The sequence below is a fragment of the Salvelinus alpinus genome, chromosome 7, assembly GCF_045679555.1.
Source record: "Salvelinus alpinus chromosome 7, SLU_Salpinus.1, whole genome shotgun sequence".
NCBI lineage: Eukaryota > Metazoa > Chordata > Actinopteri > Salmoniformes > Salmonidae > Salvelinus > Salvelinus alpinus.
Window position 1 is genome coordinate 81307020 of NC_092092.1, and position 15743 is coordinate 81322762.

The window sequence follows — 15743 nt, forward strand, 5'->3', positions numbered from 1 at the left end:
CTGCACCTGTACATAGCCCATCTGTAAAGAGCCCATCCAACTCCCTCTTCCCCATACTGTTTTATTTTGCTACTTTGCACCCCCATATCTCTACTTGCACATTCATCTTCTGCACATCTATCACTCCAGTGTTTAAATTGCTAAATTGCAATTATTTCACCACTATGGGCTATTTATTGCCTTACCTCCGTACTCCATTTGCACACACTGAATACAGATTTTTCTATTGTGTTATTGACTGTATGTTTCTTTATTCCATGTGTAACTCCGTGTTGTTGTTTGTGTCACACTTCTTTTTCTTTATCTTGGCCAGGTTGCAGTTGTAAATGAGAACTTGTTCTCAACTAGCCTACCTGGTTAAATAGAAAAAAAAAATCTGGGTTCAATGCATTGTACGCCGAGATGTCCAAGATGTTAAAGAATATCACAAGTGGCCAACGTAGCGTTCTTCTTTTGCAGCTCTCCAGCTTGTCTAAATTGTCCACCCCTCCTTTTGTGGCATTGTAATCCGTTATGATTTCTGTTTTTTCATGTTCCTGGCCACAGATTATCTTGCATGTGATGTGATGTTGTGGCCACTGAGTCCCTGTGTCACGTCCAGGACAATTCGCATCCCTTGGATCTTCTCAGTGGATCCTCCATCTGCCTTCCTCATAAACACTTCCAAGTTCCATGCATATGATGAAGCAGCTTCACAGGTAGCCCAGATATTGATTCCATATTTTGTGGGTTTACACGGTATGTACTGCCTGAAGGGGCAACGGGCCCTAAATGGCATAAGCTGCTCATCAACTGTAATGTTGGGCCCAGGGTTGTAAAACAGGGGAAGGCGGTCCACCCACTTGTCCCACACTGACCTGATTGCAGCTAGCTTGTCTCTCTGCCGCCGAGCTGGTCTGGTGTCTCAGTTATCGAAGCGGATAATCCTGAAAATAATGTTTTCCAGAGACATTGTTGCACGGAAAACACCAGCAAGGATAAGAACCCCAAAGTATGCATGTAAATGAGTTTGGTCCATCCCCTTCCATCTCTCTCCAAAAACACACCTTCCCCCCAAATGAGTGCAGTCCAGAATGATTTTCTGGATGGTTTCTTGGTACGAACAGTTCAAAAGAAGACTTTATGTCCTGCTTGAGTAACCACCTTCCGCATGGGCCCTGGTTGCATCCCATTCAATTTCACAATTTTTTGCTGACGGGCTGGTCTGAGGCTGGCTGCTGACGGGCTGGTCCTGGGGCTGGCTGCTGATGGGCTGGTCCTGGGGCTGGCTGCTGATGGGCTGGTCCTGGGGCTGGTTGCTGACGGGCTGGTCCTGGGGCTGTCTGCTGACGGGCTGGTTGTCGACGGGCTGGTCCTGGGGCTGGCTGAGGGTCAATCTCATTCCCTTCTTCCAACTCACTGTCAGACTCCGAATTGACAGAGACATTATCTTCATATTCTGAAAATTCTTCATCTTCCACTTTGGAAGACCCTCCTTCCACACCAGCTTCTCTCTCTGCAAAAATGATTTCTAAGGCCCTCTGAGCAGAGATTATCTTTGCCATACTGAATGATTGTGGTAAGGAGCCAGACATGCAAAGCTATTTATTTGTTGTGTCCCTCCCACAATTTGCACCTGGCTGGGGTAAAGTGTGGAAAAATGCAAAAAAAAATTACAATGCATTGTAATAATGTATTGTAATAACATTGTGCAGGTTCCCGCAAGACATTGTGTAGTTTCACACACTACAAAGGGTAAAGAGTGTGAAAAAAGCGGGAGACAGACAGGTTCTTGGTGCTATGTTGAAACAGCAGGCCCAGGGAGGAGGAAGACAGAGTGAAGGCACACAGCAAACCTTTTTGTTTCATTTTTACTTGTTTTCACCTACACACACACTTTTCCACACTTTTATTACCCTCTGGCCCAGTGGACCAGAACACCACATATGTAATATTAATGTGTAGGGGGGTCGAGTGGACCAGAACACCATATATGTAATATTAATGTGTAAGGGGGTCCAGTGGACCAGAACACCACATATGTAATATTAATGTGTAGGGGGGTCCAGTGGACCAGAACACCATATATGTAATATTAACGTGTAGGGGGGTCCAGTGGACCAGAACACCACATTAATGTGTAGGGGGGTCCAGTGGACCAGAACACCACATATGTAATATTAATGTGTAGGGGGGTCCAGTGGACCAGAACACCATATATGTAATATTAACGTGTAGGGGGGTCCAGTGGACCAGAACACCACATTAATGTGTAGGGGGGTCCAGTGGACCAGAACACCACATATGTAATATTAATGTGTAGGGGGGCCCAGTGGACCAGAACACCACATATGTAATATTAATGTGTAGGGTGGTCCAGTGGACCAGAACACCACATTAATGTGTAGGGGGGTCCAGTGGACCAGAACACCACATTAATGTGTAGGGGGGTCCAGTGGACCAGAACACCACATTAATGTGTAGGGGGGTCCAGTGGACCAGAACACCACATTAATGTGTAGGGGGGTCCAGTGGACCAGAACACCACATTAATGTGTAGGGGGGTCCAGTGGACCAGAACACCACATATGTAATATTAATGTGTAGGGGGGGTCCAGTGGACCAGAACACCACATATGTAATATTAATGTGTAGGGGGGTCCAGTGGACCAGAACACCACATATGCAATATTAATGTGTAGGGGGGCCCAGTGGACCAGAACACCACATATGTAATATTAATGTGTAGGGGGGTCCAGTGGACCAGAACACCACATTAATGTGTAGGGGGGTCCAGTGGACCAGAACACCACATTAATGTGTAGGGGGGTCCAGTGGACCAGAACACCACATATGTAATATTAATGTGTAGGGGGGGGCCCAGTGGACCAGAACACCACATTAATGTGTAGGGGGGTCCAATGGACCAGAACACCACATTAATGTGTAGGGGGGTCCAGTGGACCAGAACACCACATTAATGTGTAGGGGGGTCCAGTGGACCAGAACACCACATTAATGTGTAGGGGGGTCCAGTGGACCAGAACACCACATTAATGTGTAGGGGGGTCCAGTGGACCAGAACACCACATATGTAATATTAATGTGTAGGGGGGTCCAGTGGACCAGAACACCACATATGTAATATTAATGTGTAGGGGGGGTCCAGTGGACCAGAACACCACATATGTAATATTAATGTGTAGGGGGGGGCCCAGTGGACCAGAACACCACATATGTAATATTAATGTGTAGGGGGGTCCAGTGGACCAGAACACCACATATGTAATATTAATGTGTAGGGGGTCCAGTGGACCAGAACACCACATATGTAATATTAATGTGTAGGGGGGGTCCAGTGGACCAGAACACCACATTAATGTGTAGGGGGGTCCAGTGGACCAGAACACCACATATGTAATATTAATGTGTAGGGGGGTCCAGTGGACCAGAACACCACATATGTAATATTAATGTGTAGGGGGGTCCAGTGGACCAGAACACCACATATGTAATATTAATGTGTAGGGGGGGTCCAGTGGACCAGAACACCACATTAATGTGTAGGCGGGTCCAGTGGACCAGAACACCACATATGTAATATTAATGTGTAGGGGGGTCCAGTGGACCAGAACACCACATATGTAATATTAATGTGTAGGGGGGTCCAGTGGACCAGAACACCACATATGTAATATTAATGTGTAGGGGGGTCCAGTGGACCAGAACACCACATATGTAATATTAATGTGTAGGGGGGTCCAGTGGACCAGAACACCACATATGTAATATTAATGTGTAGGGGGGGTCCAGTGGACCAGAACACCACATATGCAATATTAATGTGTAGGGGGGTCCAGTGGACCAGAACACCACATATGTAATATTAATGTGTAGGGGGGCCCAGTGGACCAGAACACCACATATGTAATATTAATGTGTAGGGGGGGTCCAGTGGACCAGAACACCACATATGTAATATTAATGTGTAGGGGGGCCCAGTGGACCAGAACACCACATATGTAATATTAATGTGTAGGGGGGCCCAGTGGACCAGAACACTACATATGTAATATTAATGTGTAGGGGGGGTCCAGTGGACCAGAACACCACATATGTAATATTAATGTGTAGGGGGGTCCAGTGGACCAGAACACCACATATGTAATATTAATGTGTAGGGGGGTCCAGTGGACCAGAACACCACATATGTAATATTAATGTGTAGGGGGGTCCAGTGGACCAGAACACCACATATGTAATATTAATGTGTAGGGGGGGTCCAGTGGACCAGAACACCACATATGTAATATTAATGTGTAGGGGGGTCCAGTGGACCAGAACACCACATATGTAATATTAATGTGTAGGGGGGGTCCAGTGGACCAGAACACCACATATGTAATATTAATGTGTGGGGGGGGTCCAGTGGACCAGAACACCACATATGTAATATTAATGTGTAGGGGGGGTCCAGTGGACCAGAACACCACATATGTAATATTAATGTGTAGGGGGGGTCCAGTGGACCAGAACACCACATATGTAATATTAATGTGTAGGGGGGTCCAGTGGACCAGAACACCACATATGTAATATTAATGTGTAGGGGGGGTCCAGTGGACCAGAACACCACATATGTAATATTAATGTGTGGGGGGGGTCCAGTGGACCAGAACACCACATATGTAATATTAATGTGTAGGGGGGGTCCAGTGGACCAGAACACCACATATGTAATATTAATGTGTAGGGGGGGTCCAGTGGACCAGAACACCACATATGTAATATTAATGTGTAGGGGGGGTCCAGTGGACCAGAACACCACATATGTAATATTAATGTGTGGGGGGGTAAACAGTGTGCACTCAATTAAAATGTGTTCTTTTACATGTTTTTTACAGAAAATGAGACAAGGCCAATGAGTCTCAGGTTGCAAAAAATTATGAATTGTATCATTGTTCTTTTAGTAAACATTGGAAATGGGTCCCACAGACCCGGAAATCACACAAGGATTACAGAGCATTGCTGTGTAAGCTGATTTAAGGTAGGATTGAGTGTGTTTTTTGACTAGTGTGTGTCTGGAGGTTTTCAGCAGGCGGCTCGGGTATTTAAATAAGTTACTGCCATCTGTTGTTTCCCTCTCATCCGAGAATGTGTGTGTGCGTGTGCGTGCGTGCGCGCGATGTGTCTGTGTGTGTGTGTGGTGTGTGTGTGCGTGATGTGTGTGCGTGCGTGCGTGTGCACGTGCGTGTGTGTGCGTGTGCGTGTGTGTGCATGTGTGATGTGATGTGTGTGTGCGTGTGCGTGCGTGTGTGTGTGTGATATGTGTGATGTGTGTGTGTGATGTGTGTGTGTGTGTGATGTGTGTGTGTGTGTGTGCACGCCAAGCATCCATCCAGACAGGTATAGCTTTCAGCAGGTGCCTGGACACCATCAAAAGCAGTGTCAGAACCAAGGTCATCAAGGCTTGAACACTGTGTGTGATCTCAGTGTCTCTGTGCTGAAATAAACTACGTGTATACCTCTCTTCTCACTAGAAAGTTGTTACAGCGAATGAGTGGGGTATGAAGTCAGCTTAACACTTCTTATGGCTGCAATCCCGTTAACGGGATCGATATGACAACAGCCAGTGAAAATGCAGGCCGCCAAATTCAAACAACAGAAATGTCATAACTAAAATTCTTACATGTATCTTATACCATTTTAAAGGTAATCTTGTTGTTAATCCCACCAAATTGTCCATTTTCGAATAGGCTTTTCAGCGAAAGCACCACAAACTATTATGTTAGGTCACCGCCACAGACAAAATCACAGACAAACACATCATTTTTCCAGCCAAAGACAGGAGTCACAAAAAGCAGAAATATAGATAAAATGAATCACTAACCTTTGATGATCTTCATCAGATGACACCCATAGGACTTCATGTTACACAATACGTATATGTTTTGTTCGATAAAGTTAATATTTATATCCAAAAACCTCAGTTTACATTGGCGCCATGTTCACAAATGGCTCCAAAATATCCGGAGAAATTGCAGTGAGCCACGTCAAATAACATAAATACTCATCATAAACTTTGATGAAAGATACATGTTTTACATAGAATTAAAGATACACTTGTTCTTAATGCAACCGCTGTGTCAGATTTCAAAAAGCTTTACGGCAAAACACAATATTCAATAATCTGAAAACAGCGTTCAGCCACAAAAGCAAGCCATACAGTTACCCGCCAAATTGTGCAGTCAACAAAACTCATAAAAAGCTTTATAAATCTTCACTTACCTGCTGATCTTCGTCGGAATGCACTCCCAGGACTCCCACTTCCACAAGAAATGTTTGTTTTGTTCGGTAATGTCCATCATTTATGTCCAAATAACTATTTTTTGTTAGCGTGTTTGGTTAACAAATCCAACGTCAGGAAGCGCGTTCACTAAAAGCTGACGAAATGTCCAAAAGTTCCGTAACAGTCAGTAGAAACATGTAAAACGATGTATTGAATCAATCTTTAGAATGTTTTTAACATAAATCTTCAGTAACGTTCCAACCGGAGAATTACATTGACTTTAGATGAGCGATGGAACAGAGCTCCCTCTCATGTGAATGCGCATGGTCAGAGCATGGTCAGGTCCTGGCAGACCTGACTAATTCCCCTCTCATTCGGCCCCCCTTCACAGTAGAGGCATCAGACAAGGTTCTACAGACTGTTGACATCTAGTGGAAGCCGTAGGAAGTGCAAACTCATCCATATCTCGCTGTGAATTCAATAGGATCTTGGTTGAAAATCGACCAGCCTCAGAATTCCCACTTCATGTTTGGATTTTTTCTCAGGTTTTTGCATGCCATATGAGTTCTGTTATACTCACAGACATCATTCAAACAGTTTTAGAATCTTCAGAGTGTTTTCTATCCAGTATGACTAATAATATGCATATATTAGCAACTGGGACTGAGGAGCAGGCAGTTTACTATGGGCACCTCTGGGCACCTTTCATCCAAGCTACTCAATACTGCCCCTGCAGCCATAAGAAGTTAAGTGAACTTAACACAAGAAAATGTTCAAACTCAAAGGTATTCACACTGTGTTTGTTTCTGCAAGTCTCTTCTTCTCATTGTGTCTTTTAGTAGTGGTTTCTTTGCAGCAATTCGACCACGAAGGCCTGATTCACACAGTCTCCTCTGAACAGTTGATGTTGAGATGTGTCTGTTACTTGAACTCTGTGAAGCATTTATTTTGGGCTGCAATTTCTGATGTGCAGTTAATGCTAATGAACTTATCCTCTGCAGCAGATGTAACTCTGGGTCTTCCTTTCCTGTGGCGGTCTTCATTACTTTAAGACATGAAGGTCAGTCAATGCGGAACATTTTAAAAACTTTGAAAGTTTTTTCAAGTGCAGTTGTAAAAACCATCAATTGCTATGATGAAACTGTCTCTCATGATGGACTGACATTTCTCTTTGCTTATTTGAGCTGTTCTTGCCATAACATGGACGTGGTATTTTACCAAATAGGACTATCTTCTGTATACTAACCCTCTGATTGGCTCAAACACAATAAGAAGAAAAGAAATTCCACAAATTCACTTTTAACAAGGCACACCTGTTATTTGAAATGCATTCCAGGTGACCACCTCATGAAGCTGGTTGAGAGAATTCCAAGAGTGTGCAAAGCTGTTATCAAGACAAACGGTGGCTACTCTGAAGAATCTCAAATTTGATATGGTCTCAAATATATGGTCACTAAGTGATTCCATATGTGTTATTTCATAGTTTTGATGTCTTCACTATTATACTACAATGTAGAACATAGTGAAAATAAAGAAAAACCCTTGAATGAGTAGGTGCGTCCAAACGTTTGACTGGTTACTGTATTTTAATGAGGCTTGTAAATGTTTGACGACCACTATAGCCTTTAATTCTTCCCTTCAATAGAATACTTGACCAATCAGTCACCCAACCAGAGTTTGTTTATCTCTTAGTCATAGACGAGCTTTTACGGCTATTCAAAAGCCAAAAGATATCAAAATGGAACTGAGGTTTCGACTGAAGGACGTCATGTGTTCTAATACCTCCGTGTCTTACACCTTTTGTGTCAAAACGTTTCTAGAAAACCAGAGGAAGGCGTAACCTTGGAAGGGATTTACATTGAAATAAAAAAAAGAAGTTTGTAAGAAATATTGTTTGTTATCAGCAGTATAGCTTGAGAGCAGCCATGGAAAGACTTGATCATTATGAGCTCTATGGTACCTGAATCCATCACTACCGTTATCCCTTTATGTATGCTGATACCATGACTGATAGTATACATGTTGGCTCAGTTCAGGGGGATAGGTGTGTGTGTGTGTGTGCGTGCGATAACACACCTGATATCATAGATGAGCTCAGTGGGCCCTGCACAGTTTAGAGCCACAGCTGATGTCAGATGAGGAAGCTGTTATTAGAGTGTGAGATGAGGAAGGTGAAAGGGGGATGCCTAGTCAGTTGTACAACTGAATGCATTCAACTGAAATGTGTCTTCTGGATTTAACCCAACCCCTCTGAATCAGAGAGGTGGGGGGGGGGGGGGGGCTGCCATAACCGACATCCACATCTTCAGCACCCAGGGAACAGCCTTCATCAGGGACAGATTTCTACCATGTCAGCTCGGGGATTCGATCCAGCAACCTTTCGGTTACTGGCTCAACACTCTAACAACTAGGCTACCTGCCGAGGAAGGTGTAATTAAAGTGTGAGATGAGGAAGATGAGGGAGGTGTTATTAAAGTATCAGACGAGGAAGATGTTAATACATTGTGGGCATCTAAAACCAGAAGCTGCCCCACAAGAGGAAGATAACGATGGCCATTCGCCTCTGCAGGTGGTGAATCAGATAAGACCTGTCAGCTGCTGAGCCACAGCGACATATTTGGCAAGGATACAGAGAGAGGCAGACCCTGCTTTACTGTTCTGTCCTCTCTGTAGGAGAGATGCTCCTCTCCTCTCCTCTGTGTGGGGATGGTTTGGCAGCAGGGCAGTAACCAGTAGAGGAAATGGAAGGGAGAATCATTGGGAGAAGTTCAGTAATTGCTTGGCAGACCTAAAGCATGTATTTGCATGTATTTATCAAAATAGAGATTTCTACCTCACGGTCACACTAAGGTGTTTATTAGCTGTGAGTCTCAGTTTAGCTACAGTAGAATAACATTCACCATCATGCACATTTACATCATGTAGTTCAAAAACAGGCTTGACGACGGTAGCTTAATTATTTTTAATGATGTTTATTGCTGACCCGTTTCAAAGCGAAATAATTTGTCTAAGCACAACATAATCATGCATGAGTTCTTCAACTCTGAGCCTCCAACAAGATTGAGTTTTCATTCTATTTATTTAATGGTTCAGGCCTGGAAGTATGACCTACCTGAGAGATCTGTTTTACATGAAGACACGGGACCAGCTGGCAGCAGGATAATACATTATACAGCTGTTTTACATGAAGACACGGGACCAAGCTGGCAGCAGGATGAAACATTATACAGCTGTTTTACATGAAGACACGGGACCAGCTGGCAGCAGGATAATACATTATACAGCTGTTTTACATGAAGACACGGGACCAGCTGGCAGCAGGATATAACATTATACAGCTGTTTTACATGAAGACACGGGACCAGCTGGCAGCAGGATGAAACATTATACAGCTGTTTTACATGAAGACACGGGACCAGCTGGCAGCAGGATAAAACATTATACAGCTGTTTTACATGAAGACACGGGACCAGCTGGCAGCAGGATGAAACATTATACAGCTGTTTTACATGAAGACACGGGACCAGCTGGCAGCAGGATAAAACATTATACAGCTGTTTTACATGAAGACACGGGACCAGCTGGCAGCAGGATATAACATTATACAGCTGTTTTACATGAAGACACGGGACCAGCTGGCAGCAGGATGAAACATTATACAGCTGTTTTACATGAAGACACGGGACCAGCTGGCAGCAGGATAAAACATTATACAGCTGTTTTACATGAAGACACGGGACCAGCTGGCAGCAGGATGAAACATTATACAGCTGTTTTACATGAAGACACGGGACCAGCTGGCAGCAGGATAAAACATTATACAGCTGTTTTACATGAAGACACGGGACCAGCTGGCAGCAGGATGAAACATTATACAGCTGTTTTACATGAAGACACGGGACCAGCTGGCAGCAGGATAAAACATTATACAGCTGTTTTACATGAAGACACGGGACCAGCTGGCAGCAGGATAAAACATTATACAGCTGTTTTACATGAAGACATGGGACCAGCTGGCAGCAGGATAAAACATTATACAGCTGTTTTACATGAAGACACGGGACCAAGCTGGCAGCAGGATACAACACTATACAGCTGTTTTACATGAAGACATGGGACCAGCTGGCATCAGGATAAAATATTATACAGCTGTTTTACACACTCAGGCACACTCACAGACACATACACTCACACACATACACACAAAACGTGCATGCAAGCACATAGACAGTGGGAGGGAGAGACAGACATATATTTTGGGCACAGATAAAGCAGACAGACAGATAAAGCAGACATACAAATAAGGCAGACAGACAGATAATGCAGACAGACAGATAAAGCAGACAGACAGATAAGGCAGACAGACGGATAAGGTTTGACCGACAGATAAGGCAGACAGACAGATAAAGCAGACATGCAGACAGACAGATGAAGCAGACAGACAGATAAAGCAGACAGACAGATAAGGCAGACAGACAGATAAAGCAGACAGACAGATAAGGCAGACTCTCCCTGTCTGTGGGTTTCAACTTGGTTACTCAAATGTTTCAGACAGATAAAATGAAATGAGATTAAATGTGATGTGATCTTATCGACCCTCAGACAGTGGACCTGCTCATTACCACTGTAATGTTGTAGTCAACTGGGGAATACCTGCAGGGGTATGCGCAATGCCGTCGGGGGTACGCCAAATAAAAATGTGATTCACACATTCTTCTTCACCACACTGTCTGTGTGGGTGGACCATTTCAGATTGTCAGTGATGTGTACGCTTTTCAGCTTTTCAACTTCTCCACTGCTGTCCCGTTGATGTGGATAGGGGTGTGCTCCCTCTGCTGTTTCCTGAAGTTCTCAATTAGCTCCTTTGTTTTGTTGATGTGAGGTTATTTTCCTGGCACCACTCCGCCAGGGCCCTCACCTCCTCCCTGTAGGCTGTTTTGTCATTGTTGGTAATCAGCAAACTTGATGATTGAGTTGGAGGCGTGCGTGGCCACGGAGTCATGGGTGAACAGGGAGTACAGGAGGGGGCTGAGCACGCACCCTTGTGGAGCCCCCTGTGTTGAGGATCAGCTAAGTGTTTCCTACCTTCACCACCTTGGAGGCGGCCCGTCAAGAAGTCCAGGACCCAGTTTCACAGGGCGGGATTCAGACCCAGGGACCCGAGTTTAATGATGAGCTTGGAGGGTAATATGGTGTTGAATGCTGAGCTAGAGTCAATGAACAGCATTTATACATATATATTCCTCTTGTCCAGATGGGACAGGGCAGTGTGCAGTCAATTGCATCGTCACAGCGATTGCATCGTTTGTGGATCTCTTTTTATTTATTTGAACCTTTATTTAACCTTTATTCAACCTTTATTTAATCTTTATTTGAACCTTTATTTAACCTTTATTTAATCTTTATTTGCAAGTCAGTTAAGAACAACGGCATACCCCGGCCAAACCCAAACCCGGACGACACTGGGACAATGGTGTGCCGCCCTATGGGACTCCCAATCACAGCCAGTTGTGAAGTTGGTCTAGGTTGTCAGGTAAGATAGAGGTGATATGATCCTTAACTAGCCTCTCAAAGCATTTTGAGATGCTAGTGACAACAGAAGTGAGTGCCATGGGGTGATTGTCATTTAGTTCAGTTAACTTTGCTTACTTGGGTACTGGAACTATGGTGGACATCTTGAAGCAAGTGGGGACAGCAGTCTGGGATAGGGAGAGATTGAATATGTCTGTAAACATTCCAGCCAGCTGGTCTACGCATGCTCTGAGGACACGGCTAGGGATGCCGTCTGGGTCGGCAGCGTTGCGAGATTTAAAACGTTTAAATGTCTTACTCACGTCGGCCACGGAGAATGAGAGCCCACAGTCCTTGGGAGTGGGTCTCGTTGGTGGCACGTCTCGTGTCTGAGCCGTTGAATTGCGACTCCACTTTGTCTCTGTACTGGCGTTTTGCCTGTTTAACTGACTTACGGAAGGAATAAATACACTGTTTGTTATTCAACCATATTCCCAGTCACCTTGCCATGGTTACAGTGCCTTGCAAAGGTATTCATCCCACTTGGCGTTTTCCCTATTTTGTTGCATTACAACCTGTAATGTAAATGGATATGGATTTGGATTTGATGTAATGGACATACACAAAATAGTCCAAATTGGTGAAGTGAAATGAAAAAAAATTACTTGTTTAAAAAATAAATTTAAAATTATAAACCGAAAAGCGCGTGCATATGCATTCACCCCCTTTGCTATGAAGCCCCTAAATAAGATCTGGTGCAACCAATTACCTTCAGAAGTCACATAATTAGTTAAATAAAGTCCACCTATGTGCAATCTAAGTGTCACATGACCTGTCACATGATCTCAGTATATATACACCTGTACTGAAAGGCCCCAGAGTCTGCAACACGATTGAGCAAGGGGCACCACCAAGCAAGCGACACCATGAAGACCAAGGAGCTCTCCAAACAGGTCAGGGACAAAGTTGTGGAGAAGTACAGATCAGGGTTGGGTTATAGGAAAATATCAGAAACTTTGAACATCCCACGGAGCATTATTAAATCCATTATTAAAACATGGAAAGAATATGGCACCACAACAAACCTGCCAAGAGATGGCTGCCCACCAAAACTCACAGACCAGGCAAGGAGGGCATTAATCAGAGAGGCAACAAAGAGACCAAAGATAACCCTGAAGGAGCTGCAAAGGTCCACAGCGGAGATTGGAGTATCTGTCAAAGGACCATTTTAAACCGTACACTCCACAGAGCTGGGCTTTATGAAAGTGTGCCAGAAAAATGAAATTGCATTAAGAAAAAAATAAGCGCACAAGTTTGGTGTTTGCCAAAAAAGCATGTGGGAGACTTCCAAAACATGGAAGAAGGTACTCTGGTCAGATGAGACAAAAATGTAGCTTTTTAGCCATCAAGGAAAACGCTATGTCTGGCACAAACCCAACACCTCTCATCACCCCAAGAACACCATCCCCACAGTGAAGCATGGTGGTGGCAGCATCATGCTGTGGGTATGTTTTTCATCGGCAGGGACTGGGAAAGTGGTCAGAATTGAAGAAATGATGGATGGTGCTAAATACAGGGAAATTCTTGAGGGAAACCCGTTTCAGTTTTCCAGAGATGTGAGACTGGGACGGAGGGTCACCTTCCAGCAGGACAATGACCCTAAGCATACTGCTAAAACAACACTTGAGTGGTTTAAGGGGAAACATTTAAATGTCTTGGAATGGCTTAGTCAAAGTCCAGACATCAATCCAATTGAGAATCTGTGGTATGACTGAAAGATTGCTGTACACCAGCGGAACCCATCCAACTTGAAGGAGCTGGAGCAGTTTTGCCTTGAAGAATGGGCAGAAATCCCAGTGGATAGATTTGCCAAGCTTACAGAGACATACCCCAAGAGACTTACAGCTGTAATTGCTGCAAAATGTGTCTTTACAAAGTACTGACTTTGAGGGGTGAATAGTTATACATGCTCAAGTTTTCTCAAGTCTTATTTCTTGTTTGTTTCACAATAAAAACATATTTTGTATCTTCAAAGTGGTATGCATATTGTGTAAATCAAATGATACAAACCCCATAAAAAAATCAATTTGAATTCCAGTTTGTAAAGCAACATATTAGGAATAATGCCAAGGGGGTTGAATAATTTCGCAATGCACTTGTAAATGCAGTGGTTCGCTCTTTCAGTTTTGCTTGAATGCTGCCATCTATCCACGGTTTTTGGTTTGGGTAGGTTTTAATAGTCACAGTAGAAACAACATCCCCTATACACTTCCTGATGAACTCAGTTGCCGTTTCCGTGTATACATCAATGTTATTCTCAGAGGCTACACGGAACAGATCCTAGTTCGCGTGATTAAAACAATCTTGAAGAATGGATTCCGATTGGTCAGACCAGCGTTGAATAGACCTTAGCACGGGTACTTCCTGTGTGAGTTTCTGCCTATAGGAAGGGAGGAGCAGGTTGGAGTCATGATCTGATTTGCTGAACGAAGGGTGCGGGAGGGCCTTTTAGCCATCCCGGAAGGGGGAGTAACAATGTTTGAGCGTTTTTGCAGCGCGAGTACTACAGGCAATGTGTTGATTGAATTTCGGTAGCGTTTTCCTCATATTTGCTTTGTTAAAATCCCCAGCTACAATGGCCTCTGGATATTTGGTTTCCAGTTTGCACAAAGTCCTTTGTAGTTCCTTGAGGGCCGTTGTGGTATCGGCTTGAGGGGGAATATACATGGCTGTGACTACAACCAAAGAGAATTCTCTTAGGAGGTAATACGGTCGACATTTGATTGTGAGGTATTCTAGGTTGGTTAAATCAAAGGGTCTGGAGTTTCTGTACGTTGTCACAATCACACCATGTGTAGTTAATCATGAAACATACACCACAACCTTTCTTCTTCCCGGAGAGTTCTTTATTCCTGTCTGCATGATGTACTGAGCCCAACTGGCTGTATGGACGGGGACAGTATATCTGGAGAGAGATGGACTGAGAACCCAGCTGGCTGTATGGACGGGGACAGTATATCTGGAGAGAGATGGACTGAGAACCCAGCTGGCTGTATGGACGGGGACAGTATATCCGGAGAGAGCCGTGATTTTGTGAAACAGAATATGTTACAGTCCCTGATGTCTCTCTGGAAGGATATCCTCGCTCTGAGCTCGTCTACTTTATTGTCCAGAGACTGAACATTAGATAGTAATATACTCGGAAGCGTTGGATGGTGTGCATGCTTCCTGAGTCGGACCGCTCCGAATACATCTTCTTCTCCGGTGGCGTCTTGGAGCAGCCTCTGGGATAAGTTCAATTGCCCTGGGTGTGTACGAACAAAGGATCCAATTCAGAAAAGTCGTAATGCTGGTGACTGACCGCTGGGTACGAACAAAGGATCCAATTCAGAACAGTCGTAATGCTGGTGACTGACCGCTGGGTACGAACAAAGGATCCAATTCAGAACAGTCGTAATGCTGGTGACTGACCGCTGGGTACGAACAAAGGATCCAATTCAGAACAGTCGTAATGCTGGTGACTGACCGCTGGGTACGAACAAAGGATCCAATTCAGAACAGTCGTAATGCTGGTGAGTTTCCGCCACTCTCATATCCCAAAGGTTTTTCCGTCTGTATGTAATAACACAAAAAATCATTCTAGGCTAATAGTGTAAGAAATAACAAGCACAAAAACAAAATACTGCAAAGTTGTTTAGAAGCTAGAAGCAGAGCTGCCATGTCTATCGGCACCATCTTTGCAACTTGGCCATTCACATGTACTGTCTGAAATAGAGTTTAATGTTTATTACAAGACGTAAAAGGAACAACAGCATGATTAATGTTTTTAAGATTTGCACTGACTGTCTCATTTGCTGTGTTTTCTGCTGTGTTTTTCCTCAATGTTTCAGGCTGCATTTAATTACAGAGTCCGTGTCCCAAAATTGGCCCCTTATTCCCTATATAGTGCATTACTTTTAACCGG